This window comes from Acanthopagrus latus, chromosome 20 (genome assembly GCF_904848185.1).
Source record: "Acanthopagrus latus isolate v.2019 chromosome 20, fAcaLat1.1, whole genome shotgun sequence".
Lineage (NCBI taxonomy): Eukaryota > Metazoa > Chordata > Actinopteri > Spariformes > Sparidae > Acanthopagrus > Acanthopagrus latus.
In genome coordinates this window covers 10369405-10385685 of record NC_051058.1, presented here as the reverse complement: position 1 = coordinate 10385685, position 16281 = coordinate 10369405, and the positions used below count along the sequence as shown (strand labels likewise).

Genomic DNA, 16281 nt, shown 5'->3' with positions numbered 1-16281 from the left:
ACTTCAATATAAAATCAGTGCATTTCCCCACAATAAATAATGCTCAAAGACACAAGTTTTTACAACAAAATATTCTGTCATCAAACTGCGAGAAGCTGTGAGTAACTGAGGCAGTTGGGTGACTGTTTGGGAAGCATCATGAAGAGAAGAGACACTCCACAGTGAGGTTCAGTGGTTCAGTGGTTCAGTGAGGGCTGTTTGAAGCGCTCGCTGCTTACATTTAAACTGCATCACCCTCACCCACCAACTCTCTGCCCTCTCCTCCTGCCCAACATCCCAACCGTCATCCTCCACCCTCCCCCCCCCATCAGACCCAACTGCTGCCCGCTGCACCATGTTGGCTGAGCTTCCAGTCACCTTGGCAACAAGACCAGGAAGTTGCCCGGCTCCTCTGGCACAGCTGAAAAGCTGCCACTTCCTGATTGATTCTGCTCTTTCTTTCTGCCCGTGTAGTCGTTTTCCCATTTGGCAGTGTGCGCGGCTTTTCAGCGCCAAACCATCTGAAAGGAGAAAAAAGGCTGAACACACTCTCCTTAGCTTTAAGGGAAACCTCAGGTTCAAATGGGTGAAACAAAAGCGGTATTTATCCACAATGGTGGCCCTTTGTTCGGTGGGTTTGCTCATTTTGAGGAGGGGAAAGGCTCATGGACTTATTGCAGTTTGTTCAAGTGGGTCTGAATGCAACATGCGCACAAAGGTAAAAGAATAGTTCCACTGTCCCGAGTGAAAGAAGATGGAAATGCAGGAAGTTATTGTTTGAATTTACGTGTCGACTGATTAAACAACTTCTTTTAATGTCACAAAAGGAAGGTTGCCGGTGCATTTTGATTATTGGAGCCGGACGTGTGCTTATATTGTCATACTGTCGGTTTAAATCTCTTATGCCACTGTTTATGAGAAGAAGAAGAAAAAAAAACAGCTCTCACTGTTCACACACAAACCTGCCTTCACACTCTTTAACTAACCATCACACTGTGCCACCAAAGAAAAGTGCTTATTCAGACACACACATGGACACACATGCCAGGCTGTCAATCACAGTTTCCCCCCTTTACATTCACATGCTCACGCCTATTATCTAGTCTTGTGCCAAGACACAGACACCAACTGAAACTTTGTGCATCCAGTATTTAAAGCTGCTCTCTGTACTCGCACAGGGTGGATCTGCATCGGCAAAGTAGCTTTAAACTGAGAATGTTTTCCTACCTTAACCTCCACTGCTCAGAGAGCTCTACCTGACCTGAGCAGAGACACATGTTTACCAGTTTTCAGTAATATACCCACCACAGGCAGTTTTGTTCCACTAACATGAAGGAGTCATTGCTTGAAAATGTTAAACCTCAAACTAGGATGACACTCAGTACAACACATGCATACCTCCACCAAGGCCCAACAGCCCCTTTGATTCAGTCAAGCCCTAATCCACTCCCTAATCCTCACGTTTAAAGCTGCTTAACCATAATTTAAGATCCCCCTATCAATCTGCATAAAATTATACTCACTTATAGATACCAGCCACCTAAGTAATCTGATTTTATTTTCCAATCAAGATCAAAGCATTATTCCCTGAACTATTAATGAAGATGATGGAAGACCCATCTTCAAACCATAGACGCAGGTGAAAACATAACCTCCTCAATGGAGGAGATAACACTACTGAGTTTTATTGTCTTGTGGATGCAGGCTCTTCTTCTCTTTGTCCTGCATGAACACTTGTCCGGACATGTCCCACTCTGTTCTGACAAGTGGCGTAAAAGGTCAGCACCGTCCACAGCAGATGGAAGAAGGAGACTTCTTCTTTATTCAGGGGTATTTTATTTTATGTAAACATGTACTTACAGGTTACAAGTTAGGAATGACTGACTTTACATGCGCCCCAAATGACATTTTAGAGTGTCGACCTTTTTGACATGTAAGTTGAAGTTTAAACTTTACGATTTCATTTGCAAGGTGAGGCATTTAGCAAAAGAATATTTATAAAAGATTCATAAGAGACACTTAAATCCATTAATCACATTCTTCAATAACCAACTGTACTATTCAACTGTTAAGCGGCGTTAACATCAATGAGCTAGTCTTTTAAAGATCAATATTTAACTTGGAGACATTAAATTTGAGAGCAAATTATGTTTATAGGCTAATGCAGATTAAATGTGTACATTAATGAACAATAATAATAAGTTCAAATGACTGTATTTCTAGTACTGACTGTCAAGGGATGCAACTTTTAATTCTTGGTTATAACATGTGTGAATGTTATCCTAATTTCTTCAAAATGAGCTATTCTGAGTGGAAATATGGAAACAATAAAATGAAGTGCACTAAGTTGGTTTACTTTACTTTAGTCTGCTAACTGATTATACATTGTGAATTACCCTGCAGCTTTCCATGTTGTAATGCTAACTTACAAGAAATACACTCGTACACTAGAAGGTATTTCAACTCATACCGCATCTGTATTCGTAGAGGTAGGTGTCATGAGCGCATTAGCTGCTGGTGGAAGCTGCAGTTCCTCTACATGCAACACATGTTACAGGTTGTATCACAGTGTTCAGCAGAATTGTTTTTTTTTCTGGTAATCTTCCTCCAGCCCGTTAACGAACAACTGGCTGTGTAAATGCGCCTTTATGTCTGCATGCCTTAACTCTAAACCAGCGGTTGCCAAAGTCGACTCCTTGGGTTAAGAGTTAAATGAGGGATGTCCTGATGTGGACCTAAAGGCGAGTAAAAGAAAGGGCAGAGATACCCCGAGGGTCAGAGGTCGGCCACACACCTCTGCAGCTCCGATTAAGCTTCCTGACAAAAGGGAGGGGGGCGGAATAACTCAGCTTAAGTCTAAAAAAGAGATCGATCCATCTCCTTCATTCAGCACTCAGAGTCTAAGATCGCATTCTGAAAAGTTTAAGAAAAAAAATTGGATGTAAAAATACAAATAAACAAAATCTCGTGCAGAGGTTCACAGAACTGTTGCAAAATGCAAGTTTGCACATGTGGATTAAGCAACTTCATACAGCTGATCAATTCAAATTTTTATCTCAGTCTGTCTGGATATTACTAACAACATCTTCAGCACTTTTCTTTTCTGGTTTGGGGCCTTTAAGAAGCTTAAGTAAACTGAAATCAAAGAGTTTGTTTTGGAAACCTGCAGTGTTAGTCCAAAAATCTTTTACACCCTGGGGGGTTAACAGCACACTGGCTGAGACACCCCCACTACACACACACACCGTGGATTGATGTGTGACGGCTGGGGGGTGGAGGCGGCTGCTGTGGAGCTTGTATAAGTGGCGGGGGAGAAGTGTTTTTTTTACAATGGAGTTTTTGGAGGGAAATCAAAACTCTTGTGCCTGAACGATTCAGGGATGTGGAGGGAAAAATCGTCCTCTCCTCCTCCGCTGCTGCGTTTATATTAAAGAATCAGGTTAACCATTAATGTGACAGACAGCTGCCTCCAGATGGAAACGGCATTTGTTTACTGATTGTTATTAATTGCAGGCTGCAGAAGACAAGATTGGGTGTTTTTTTTTCAAATTCTAATGAGATTTGTTTTAGTTGTAGGCCCACCTCATCACATTATCAACTCAAAGGCAGTTGTTCTGGTGAAGCTTGTGCACTCCGGTGACTAATCAGTGGGTTTTTCACTTAGAAAATCAATGGGGAGCTTCACAGGAGTGAACGCCACCAGCAGAGGCTCCAAGAAGTTACTTTCCCTCCCTGCAGCTCCGTGTCCCAACCCCCCTGTCCTCCCCGAGTGTCCCCTGAGGTCGTGCTCTCCAGGGTCACCAAACCACACCCAGCCCCGACCACCTCGCACCATCCCCCAACACTATCCAAAAGAGCTAAAGCAGACATAATGAGCAATGGGCTAATTGTGTGTGTGTGTGTGTGTGCACATTGGCCAGACAGAGGTTTGTTTTGGGGGTGGTGTATGTGTAACAGTGCACAGTCCCTCAGGGGGGGATCAGGAAGAGGGCTTGTGTTATGTGTGACTGACAGCCCCTCACAGAGGATAGTCAGAGCAGTCAGACATGTGAGGAGCGAACAGTAGGACACACACACATTATGAGGCACACACACATTACGAGACCGCTGCTTTTCCAGATATAATTTACATGTTGCACAGAGTCAAACACCGTGAATATATACAATAGTTACAGACCTACAGAATATATTCATGTTATTTGTGACATTTTTGAGTCAAAATGACGATTTTTGTTCACTTCAGCAAGTATTCCCCACTAAATGCCAGTCATATTAGCATCCTTTGAATCACCACTTCATTTTTCACATCAAGTTCAACTCTGATGAACTTTGACACTTGAATTCTATTATTTTACTGTCAGCAAACTGCCTCAATAGTGCTGACCTGTGAGGGACCAGAGTCAGAGAGATCACTGCCCATCATAGAATTAGCTAACTAACTTTCTGGCATGTAACTCTTTTCACTGATTAAAATGACATATAACACTCAGTACAACATTGGGTTGAAAGCAACAATATGTAACTTTCTGATGAATGATGGTTAAGTCTCATCTCCGGGTCATCAAATACTGGTGCTGTACTTTGGACCTGGGGTCTGATATTTGATATTCAACAATCAGCTAGTTTTTTTTTTTTTCAGAAAGAAACATATGGTTTGCTTTAAATCCTCTTACCAGCAATGCTGTCAGCACGAGCTGACAACAAACACTTGGCAGGTCTTGTTAGCTCTGAGAGCCTTTCTTCTGTCTTTTTGTGTACAGTTCTGAGAATGAGACATTAGTGCCAGTAAACTGTTGATTGGAGAGAAACCGGCTAGAATCTGCTTGTTCCTGTCTAGCCGTTTGCTGCTGGCTCCATTTGGGATGAGTGAACATGCGTTTGTGTATGGCATTCCTGTCAGTCCTATCCAGTCTTTTTTTTTTTTTAAATAACCTTAACAGTTGGCTTTGCTGAGGAACATTAAGAGCAAAAATTGAGCACATAACCAGCACAAATCAAAATAGAAAAGGCTAAAAAAGAAAACAGTTAGTGGCGGTCTTCAATAAGTTCAAGGTCCCTTGCCAACTGTAGTTTGCATTTTTCCTTTCCAAGTTCTCAACATCAAAGAAGATCACATAACACAACAAATCTTGTTTTATGAGTGAAAATAAATCCCTGCAGAGTTCTTTAAAAAAAGGAATTGTAATTTACTTGAATTATCATCATTTCAACCATTTCCAGTGTTGTTAATGTTGAAGTTTAAGGCCTGCACATCAAAAGCACTGCATTGCATTTGTTTTCAGTGAAGCTACTCTGCATGGTGCAGACGCAACATTCATTCTTGGATTGTGGGATTTTCTGAAGGCGCCGACTGAGTAAATTTTGTCTCTAAAATCAAATAAAATGGCAGTAATTCAGTCTGTTCTTTTCAAAACAGCCTCAGTAACTGTGCTGGTTTGGACTAATATAAATACTGACATACTTGAAGGATCCAAACTGATCATTTCCCTGTGTCTGGATGCTGGTAATCATTAGATTTAGATGGGATCACTGTGAGGCATCACGAGGATGATTCATCTGATCGTTCTCCCTCACTGTTTTACATCATCTTCATCAGACAAAGACTGTGCGGGCCATCAGTGGAAACCGAGGTTGTCGTCTATCTAAAGTTTTGCCATCTCTCTTGTCTCGATGGAACAAATACTCGTCCCTTTACTCTTCCCGCAACAATCCGGCCATTTGTTGTCATGTAAAGTTGCTGAAAGCAGCTTGTCTTGATCCAAGAAGTGTGTAGTCGGCAGATCCCAAATTGGACGGTAATCAGATCAGTGCGAGGGGTTTGACAAATGACCAGTGACAAGCACTGGACCCTGGAGGATGGGAGGGGTTAGCAGGGGTCAATGCTGGGGGTCAGAGGTTGGCTTTTCAGAACCGCTCAATCGAAGGGCCATTAAATCCCATCTTTGTGTGATTTCTCAGTGAGGCGCGGCGGTTCCATCGGATGCCCTCGGTCTATGCACTACATGCCCAGTTAAAGCTACAGGTCTTGGGCTCCAGCGGTGAAAGGTGTGACTGCTCGGTCATTCCCTCCAGAGCCGAGGACTTATAGCAATCATGTGCAATCAGTGGAATGGTTTGCTTATCACCGGTTGATGCAGTCCAGGAAACAGAGTGAAATTCATTGTTAGCGGCCACTAGGAGAGAAGGACTAGGAAAAAGACAAATAAGCAAGTCTTGCGTTTTCAATCGCCTGCACTTCTTCTCTTCAGCTTGTGCACTGGGCCATCCAGATTCCTCCTCGGCTCTCAGAATTAAACCTACTGACAAAATCCTTTTTTCAGTCCAACTATTCTCCCATAATTTCGTGAAAGTGCCTGCAGCGGAGCTCTTTATCAGCGATATGAATGAGACAGCCTTTGTGATGCTATTTTCAGATTTCTTTTTTCGCAACTCCTCAATGTGTGTTATCTCATGTGTAAAGTATGTCGTCTCTGGGGCGTCCTGTCCCTAGCTTTGTTTTCCTACGCCTGCCGTCCAAATTTCCATCACAAACATCTCGCCCTGAGTGACCCTTTGCTTTCTGTCTGTGAAGAGGCCCTGATTAGCCTGCATACATGTGCAGATAGGCCCAAAATCCTTAAGTCGGGGCCGTGTATGAATGCGTGTTTTTCGTCTGCAAAAAGTATGAGCGGGTGCAGGCGCCCATGCATATGTGTGCATGCATGAATGTGTCGGGCAATTCAGGACTATCCTCCATGCTCTAATTATTCTGCGAGTTCCCTTTTTGCTCTTTTTCCCCCCTCGCTCGTCCGCACTCCTTCTTCTCCGCAGGACGACACAGTTCACTGCAGAAAGAGAGAAACCACCTCTGTTGGAGAGTCAGTCAGTCAGAGCGCAGACTTGGTTTTGTCTCTCCTCTGTCAGCTTCCTCTGTTCATGAGTCGTGGGTCAGATGAGGCAAATAAAGCCAAATAACCACATGGAGCTGCGATGTAAATATTTATTGTCTCCGGTATGCTTTGCAGAATCCCTAATATCCTCAAAAACAGTGGCTACTTCAGTACCACCAACAGTTTGTTTGAAATGGGGACAATTAAAACATTTATGATGCTGAATGTTTTATCCTTTTAAAGTGAGAAACCAGATTAACAACAGTAACTCCAACAATATCTGATGTTAAAGTGTGAATACTTTCTCAGGCAAAGTGAGGCATACGCATTTTAAACAAACCGTATTAAAGACGGTTGAATTTCTGCAAAAAGGATTCTACCGACCAAACACAACTGACCATGCAACTCAAATCCTGTTTCGTTAGCAAGAGGCAAAAGCTGAACTCAATTTCGATAGTTTTCATACATATTTAAAGGTGTCATTGATAATATTTAGCCACTAAATGTGCTGTTGCATCTTCCTCCTTATATTGCATCAACGTTACAACACTGCAGTTGAATCACCTGCCCCCTCAGGTGGTTGCCACTTTGGCGTAGCTAACTTTGCTAATGCTAACTGGCTAACACTACAGTCACAGATGTTTACATCGCTGCGATAGCTAAAGCTAACATTGGTCATGCTTGCTAACTCAAGTCAGGGCAGGACAGTATGCTGGGTGTATCTTGTAGAAATTTTCCATTTTTTAAAGTTTTTTTTTGTTTGTTTGGTTTTTTTTTCACAAACTGGCTACTATTTATTGATGTTGACAAAATATGGGTATCACGTCCAACAGTGCCGGACTATCAGCTAACAAACCTTGTTAGAGGCTGGAACCAAAACCGCCAGAATTTTTACAAACACATAAACAAAAAAGACATTTTGGACCCTACAAACTTTAGAATAAAAATGTTAATTTAATCACAACCATAATAATGTTTTTAAAAAAAAGATTTTATTTCTACAAGTTCTGTAGATCATATTGTCTACATAAAAATGTTATCAATATGCCCTGATGTGTGGGATAAAAGCACAACAATAACTTTGTTTAAAATAAACCATCGCAGAAAATAATGGTAAACCGTCACAGATTCATCCCACCTGTTGTATACATTCAAATACACCTGTTATCATGAGGCCATATACCCCGAGGGATAGGTGATACGATACCCCTGAAGTAAGAGGTGTGTGGGGGTTGGGTTTTACTCAATGATGGAGCCGGCGCAACTCCAAATTTTGGCGGTCCCCTCGAGGGTCTCCCCAAACAATGGCTACCTCATTTGAAACAGATGTATACGTTTTTAAAAGGCAGGTTCCATAGATGAGCCGGAGGACACTGAAGTGCAGGTGCCAAGAGAGCAAAGGGGAGGTCAGGTCGTGTGCGATGGCATTTTTTAAAAAAATGAGATGAAAAGGGAGCTCGGGGACGAGGCTGCAGGTCACCGAGGAGTCTGAATGGCGCTGATGAAAGATGGTGGGACATAAAAGACGCTAAGGATTCAGATTCAGAGCGCAATTATGGTCCCTATTCAGAGATTTTAATTGTCATCTGGAGGCTGACATGTGAAGGTTCTCGGATTACTGCTGAGAAGTGCTAAAACTGCAAGAAGAGTGATCATTAAATTGCTTCTTAATCTTGCTCTTTTAAGAGCCTTAATCCTGTTATTCTTAGCCTCACACCGAACCACCCTTAGATTTTATCCTTTGGTGTTTGCATTTTATCCAAGTTTAAGATCATGGACTCGTCATCCTGGAAAAGGAAAAAAGCATTGACCTCAGATGATTTTCAGTGTTTGTATGGAGCTAAAGCTCAGCCTCGTCTCTGGTTACAAACTTCACACCATCCAGCTTTGAAACTATAACTCATTATTAACTTTATCACCTGAAACCCAATACACTGGGGCGACGTCGAGCGCGATCCCGATCACCCGCCAGATTTTGAATCTACACAGGAACAGCTGAGATTCAGCACCTGTTAAGCACATTATTAATTCTGTGATATGATGTGAAATGTGATACGTTGTAGTGTAATCTTATCAGTGAGCAGGACGGAGTGCAGGGTTCGAGGATGAACAAGGAGCTTCTTGTGCATGGGGAGGTAGCCGAGGGGGTCATAGTATTGGCATGTGTCTATTGTCTGAGCAGGCTATTGTGTAGCAGGGGTTTAAAGTTTAAAGTCTGTCTATGTGTGTGCATGTGTGTGTGTGCGTGTGTGTGTGTGTAGGCAGGCTAATTATATTCTGCACAGCCAAGGATGACCTAGCCTGGCCAAACTCAATTCACAGAGTAGGATGCAGTGCAGAGGAGGAGGAGGAGGAGGAGGAGGAGGAGGAGGAAATAGAGTTCAGTCAGGCAGCTAATGGAAAAAAAACTGACCATCCATTCTTGTTTTTTCTTTAGTTTGTAGCATTTGAAAGTTTCTAGAACAATGTCTAAGTGATATCAACAAGTTATATTGAGTTTAATTTATAGTATTAAAATTTGTTAAGTTTTAAACAAGTGGAAACTCATGCCAATAACAATGATGATGATTCAATATATGCTAATGTAAAGGAGGTAAGTATCTGCAGTGGACACCATCAACTGTATAAAAAGTGATTCAGAACTGTTGTATTCTTTTATTCTCAGAAACCATGACAGATTTATATATATATATATATATATATATATATATATATATATATATATAAATCTGTCATGGTTTCTAAGAACTGAATAAGATGATGGAAATACTTATATCCATTCGTTCAAGTGGAATTTGTGCACCAAAGGGTCGATTCTGTGTATTGTATTATTAATAATATAATTTATTCAATGAAAATAAGCTTATTTGCTTTGCTATTTTGCCAAGCATTAGATAAGATGATCAGTACCACTCTTATTTCTGACCTTAAATGTTTAAAATTAAGATGGCGCCAGCAGCTGGTTATCTTGGATTAGCATTAAGCCTGAAACCGGTTTACTGAGCGATAGTTGACATTTCAATTTACCATCCACATGTGCATAGGTGTCACTTACACTGGTTACATTATTTCCCCACCACTTTTAGAAAGCATAATTTGTTAAAATGTTATGAAAAAACAGCTTGCATCATCCCAATTTAACTTAATGGACGTGTTCACAAATAAAAAGCTTGTTTCAGAATTGAAGAACGTTTGCCGTTTGCCTTATTATTATTTGTCTAAACTTTTGTCTAAGTTTTGTCCAAAGCAATTTTCTGAACTAGTCATCACATTTGCACAGGATGATGTGACACCGTAACTATTTTTAGGATCAAAATGACTCTTAGTTCCCCTGTTTGACAAGAAAACAATTTGGTTTGTCTATAACTGATGTTGACACAGATGTAGAAACCTGAGTAATATCCAGTGACTCACATCAAAATCATATGAAGAATTGTTTGGGGTGATTTTAAAGCCATGCATTCCACAGCATCTAAATTCAGTCGAAGGTCTATCGCAATCCGTCTTGGCCGCCAAAATTATGCATCTGCCTTGACCGCCAAAACACATCTCCTTTGTATTCCCTCTCATTGTATCCAAATAAGGGTATTCAAATGTGGATGTGGTCGAGAGCGACAACATCTGTCTCTCCTGTGGACATATGTAAAGCACTATACCTATTGTGAATTTTGGAGGGATCCTGCTTCTTGTTAAGTTTCCCTCCAAATTGATTCAGCCAATTAGAAGAAGTGTGGGGGGTGGGAGAGCCGCAAATAAGACGGACGGTGGAGAACCCCTGTCCGACCCCCAGCTGGGCTCCAACAACACCGCCCATCAAACCCACCGGGGCCTGAGGGACGACCATCACACCGCTGGGCCGCTGATAACAATACTCTCATCTGGATTTCAAACAGTGGGATTAAGGGATGCTCTGTTAACTGCAGCTAATGAGAGTCATAAATGTGGAGTGAAAGGGGCTGGAGACGACGTCCTCTAAAGGCCAACGACTAAAGTGGGTTTCCCTCCAAAAACAAGACAGGGAAAGCAATTCACAGACCTGATTTTGCAAACAAATGCCTGGCAAATCATGACAAGCTCACCCACACACGACCACGCTCTAATGAGGGGATGCAGCGTCTATAAAGGGGTTCGCGACACATGCTTGTTTCAGTCTGGCTGCAATCTAGAGCCGCGGTGCTGACTGTAGATGCTTTGTAGTCTAAATTTACCCCCCAAAACCTCGCGTACCGCAGGAAGCATCCTGTGCAGTCTGCGGTGTTTTTCGTTCGACTGTTTTTCATCCCCGGGCCTGCTCGCAATGAAGCACAGTGACAGTGAGATGTAAAATCCTCTGTGTTAGCTCTGGCAACATCGCGTGAAGGACCACTTAAAAAGAGTCTGGCCTGTTTGCCCTCCAGCTAAACTGCTCCCTCGTGTGCTTTTGAACACTGAGGAATGTGAGAGTCAACGCAAAGGGACATCAAGGTTGGCCGCGGTATTGACGCTGTTGCTGTTTAAAGTCAGACACCATCATTATCTGCTCGCACTGAGATAAGAGACTGGATCCAGCCTCTTTGCAGGGATTCAATCAGTTTCAGGCTTTGAGCAAGATAAAAAAAAATGCATTAAGGTAACATCTGTTTGAGAGGAAAACAATTTAGAGGAGCGATGAGGTTCAAAAGCAAAAATGATTTTTTTTGATACTACCATAAAATGAACATTTTAAGACCAGTATTGCTGACTGACAGGACTTTTAGACAGGCAATGTGGAGGTCATTTTTAATACTTTACATAGGCCACTCCTGGGTAGTTTGAACTGCAACAATGCAGTGCAATTACATCTACTAAAGTAATGATGACTAACGTATGATTAATGATGATTTAATGCATGAACTAACACAGGATGTACCATTAGTTCCTGTTGCTCACATCAAAGCTGCTGTAAGTGTTATTTTTTCTTATCACAATGGGTGTTAAATCGCTCTATATTCTGACAGCACTGTTACAGAGTGTTTGGGCGGTAACACATCTTTCCTTCCCCCGCTCGTGCATGCTGGTACTCCGTCAATAGCAGAACAGGGAGAGCTGCTGATTCCTGCACTCCAGGAGTAGGCTTATACCACAAAACAGGCCAAGCAACAAGAAATACTTGAAGAAAAATAAGAAGCAAAGAGAGATGGCTCAAAATGCAAAAAAGAAAGAAGTCGTGCAAGTGTGGTGACAGAGAGAGGAGGGAGGGGATTGCTAACTGCAAAATGGACAGGAAGTTAGCTAAAGTTATACTGAACTAATAATATAAGTGTGAACAAATCACATGATTCGTAGTGATAATAACTCTATCATTTGTTAACGAATAGCAAAGGCATTTGAAAAACAAATGCATTCTGTGTTTTTTAAGTCATCATGACTCGTGCATTAGTTAAGCTTTACTTCAGCAAATGAGCTTCAGCTGTCGATGAAAACAGAGCACACAATGGCAATAGTAAAGTACAAGTAATTGCATAAATGTTCCACTTAAGATAAAAAGTGTTGATATTCTTCAGTCAGTATTGATAAGCGTATTTTGGTAAATGTCAGTTTGACGCAATGCACAAAAAATTGGTTTAGAGAAAAACACACTGGGTTTGAGAACTTCCTGAATTTAGGCACAATAGACAGAGAAGTCCATTTCAGACACCTGCAGCCTCTTCCCTCCATTTTGCTAATGAATAGTCCCTAGGGCACCCAGCTGTGACCTCTGACCCCAGACTCTATAATTAGCTTATATTTGGAACTGCTGAATGCAAAAAGTGGATTTTACATGTGTAGATGCTTTAAAGATGATTCAAAGGAACTTCCTCAGAGGAAAATTGAAAAAAATAATACAATAATATAATAATACAGAAGTACAATAAACTATAACGAGACCATGTGTGCAAGAGAGAGAGGCAGTGGGAAGAGAGAGTCGCCGCAAATGTGTGAGAGATCACTGCAGAAACTGTGTAAACTGAGACCTGATCCCAGCTGACACAAGTCTCCGGTGATTTGTGTCACTCCGGCTGAATCATGAGATAATCTGTGTGAATATAGCAACGCGCGGGCCGAACCCTCATGCAAAAGCTATGCGAGATCCCGACGGGGGAAGATTAAAGCACACATGAGAGCAGTGTGACGGTGCAGCTAAGTGATCTATTACATGTTTAGAAAAGCATTAGAGCGCATTCTCAGGGCGTCTCTGCGCGTTTCCAGCTGCGTTTGCCATCAAGCCCTCTCCAACACTGTTTATCTGCTATAGGGCCCTGTTGTATTCGGTTTCCCGCTGGGCTTTACTCTAGCGCGGACACACAAACTGAGATGAGAGGCTCAAAGACACATCTACTGTCATACAAACAAACACATACACAATCGGGACCCTGAGAAAGTGCAATGAGAGAGCAGGTGTCAGTTTTCACATGCAGCTCTCATGGGGGCTCGGAGGGGGAACATCAGCTTGTCCGACCTTCTTCGCGCCGGCGCTTCTCACAGCGGCAGAGCAGGAGCCCCTTCACCTGCATGGAGAGGTGGGAGAACTCCAACTTCCCTGCTCTCACTGAGTCATCACAACACAAAACATCCCACATCTACCAACAGTGTCACTGTTAAAACTCACTCACCTAACCCTAACCCTAACCCACTTACTGATTATCTAAAACTTCGACCATTAGACTTTTTTATTCAAACTTAAAATAAAAAAACAATTGCAAAAGTGGCCCTGAGCCACTTCAACATCATTTCCCATGACAAAACCGACCAGGCAAAACACAAGAACACAAGACAAAGCACAATCCCGTGGCTGCAAGGGTATATTTTCCGCCACCCTGAGCGTAGGCTGATTATCAGAGTATCCCGACAAGGTCTTAGATCTCATTACCAGCAGATAGATGGCTCTGTGCAGGAAAACAAACAGCGGCGATGTCAGATCAACTGGATTAGCGCCGAGGTGCCATGGGAAGCTGCTGAAACTTCTGGGAACGGGGACATCTCAACTTCTCAACGCTGACCAGGTCGTCCTCTGGAGTTTCAGCTGGGACGCCAAACTTTTTTGAATAGTACACAACCTGCAGACCCCATGGGCCTTCTCTCTGGTACGGAATATGACAAGTAATCACTCACTTTCATTACCAGAGGATTTGGTACTGCAACAGGATTAAGTTTCCAGGTCTCAGACATGTTGGACCTTTGATTTAAGAGACAAAAGTGTTAAATTCTAAGGATATTGTACTCACTTTCAGAGAGGCCTTACGAGCTTCTTGTAATAAAATATTTGTAGAGTCTTATTGTGTCTGAGACAGCGAGAACAGACAGCGAGGGAAAAGTACACAATGTCAAGGTCCCGTAAATGCCAGTAACACCATACTGTCGCTACATCCTCCCCGTGTTTGCGTGCGCACACACACACACACACACACACACACACACACACACACACACACACACACACACACACACACAGACGAGTACAGTACACCAGGTAAATAGACACAGCACTGACACATGCACGCAAACTCTCGTATGCGTACAGCAGCAGTGTTTGAAGACGCCCTCATTGGCAGGCCGGTGGGAATACCACGGAGCCAGAACTCTACGGGAATCTGCAGGTTCAGTGGTCAAAGTATGAGGACAAGCAGACAGTGTTTCATTAGAGTGAAAGATGGCATTGTTCTGGGTGCAGGATGGAAACAACCAGGTCTGATGGTTCACACACTCACAGTGACCTTTAAAAGTAACTAATTAATAGTCTGATTGCAGATCTGCACTCAGAAGTATCATCTGTGCAGGAAAACACAAAGATACTTTGACACCAATGTATCAAGGACGAAAGGATTCCAGTAACGCAACAGGTTTACTGCAGTTTGGTAAATTGATGAAATATTTCTACTCAAGGTCCAACCTTGGGCCAGTTCTTTCAACAGTGTTCACTTGGATGACAAAGATATTTGCAAGGCTTTATTTTTAACTCTCCGTCCAATGTTTTAGTGATGAAAATCCCCAGCAACTGAGAGTCATGCTGTTGTAGTAAAGTTGATAACCACATCAAATGAGTTTCATCTCAGTGTGTTTGAACTGTAAGATCAGTCCATTATACATCCACATGAAAGCACTGAATATGATCCTGTCTGGATGATACTGTGGTTCAGGTCATACCAGGGTCACAAAGCATGCATGTGTGTGTGTGTGTGCCATTGTTTTAATGGACGCGTGTATGAATACAAGCGAGCTGATTCGTTTGACAAAGTGTGTAAATCTGACTGTCCAGGTCCGACCATTGTGCACACGTGGATGCTCTGACATATCTGCGAAGTCCATAACTGAGTTTAGGCACTAATGTATTCATGTGTCATTGACTGGGTCACCCCCCTGTCGCTCGGCACTTTAAACTCTGCTGCTTTGAGCTGTCCTGCAGAAAACAAAGCTCCGTCCCGTCGCAGACAATAAAGCAGCTGGATTTCTGCACATGTGCCTTTGTGTTGGTCTGAGGGCTTGTCATAACTCCATCGGAGGGGCCTAGACTTTCATCTCGCACACACACACACACACGTACACCGAAAAAGTCACTGGCTCGGGTAGATGGATGGCAGCATTAACACAAAAGAATATTTGATTTGGTTATAAATACCACAACATGAAAGAGAAGCTCAGCGGGGTAAAGGCCAGAGGGCATGACAACCAGAGGAGTCAAAGTCTTCATCATCATCATCATCATCATCATCATCACCATCATATATGGTGCGTCTGAAAATCAGGTTAGCATTATAGAACTGTGACCAGTGCTTTATGTCTCCGCTTTTGCCTTTTTGGTTTGATTTAGTCTTTGTTTACTTCAAGTCTCATGAATATATCAGATATTCGAACATTTCAGAACACTTTGAAATGGTTTGAGTTGTTACAAAACGAAATGTTGCGGAACGAAGCACATGAAAAGGCTACTGATTAAATCCACACATGAAAAAAGCTTTATTGTACACAACTTTGGTGGATTTTCAGTGTTAAAAACGACTCTTTGGTCCTTTTTTGACATCCTGACAACCATGACTTCAAAAGAAAGTGGGAATAAAAGAAAAGTTATTAAATAAATTGAAAACCAGCATTTCTCTGCTATAAAATCCAGCAGCACAAAGCATTTTTATGGTGTATTTAAAGTCCCCCTCCACTCAAAAATGTGTTCCACTTATTGTTCCTCACTTGAATGTTTGACCCTCACGAGAAAGAGTTCGGCAATAAAAGTTTGTTTGTTTTTTTCAGCTTCATCTGTTGAAGAAAGTTTTTGTTTGTCCAAGTTAGACCTGAGTTCAACATGATGCACCAGGAAGAATTTGTGACATCACAAGTCAGTCAGAAGCCAATCATGGTATAGTTTGCAACTTAATTGAGGATAAAGATGAAGCTTAATGCCTCCAGTACAGAGACTGAGAATGGACTTTAGGGGGACATATGA

At 42.2% G+C, this 16281-nt stretch overlaps 1 protein-coding gene across 2 annotated transcripts in view; it reads right to left on the bottom strand.

Annotated features, from left to right (window-relative positions):
- Positions 1–16281, bottom strand: part of ccdc78 (coiled-coil domain containing 78) — a 42175-nt gene that overhangs the window by 46 nt on the left and 25848 nt on the right. The window contains exon 14 of one of the 2 annotated variants that reach the window (XR_005071753.1): positions 479–500. The exons of the other annotated variant lie outside the window; for it this stretch is intronic. The gene's annotated coding sequence lies outside the window, so the exon portion shown is untranslated. Of the gene's footprint in view, positions 1–478; positions 501–16281 lie in introns of those variants that run through there. 2 annotated transcript variants of the gene reach the window in all.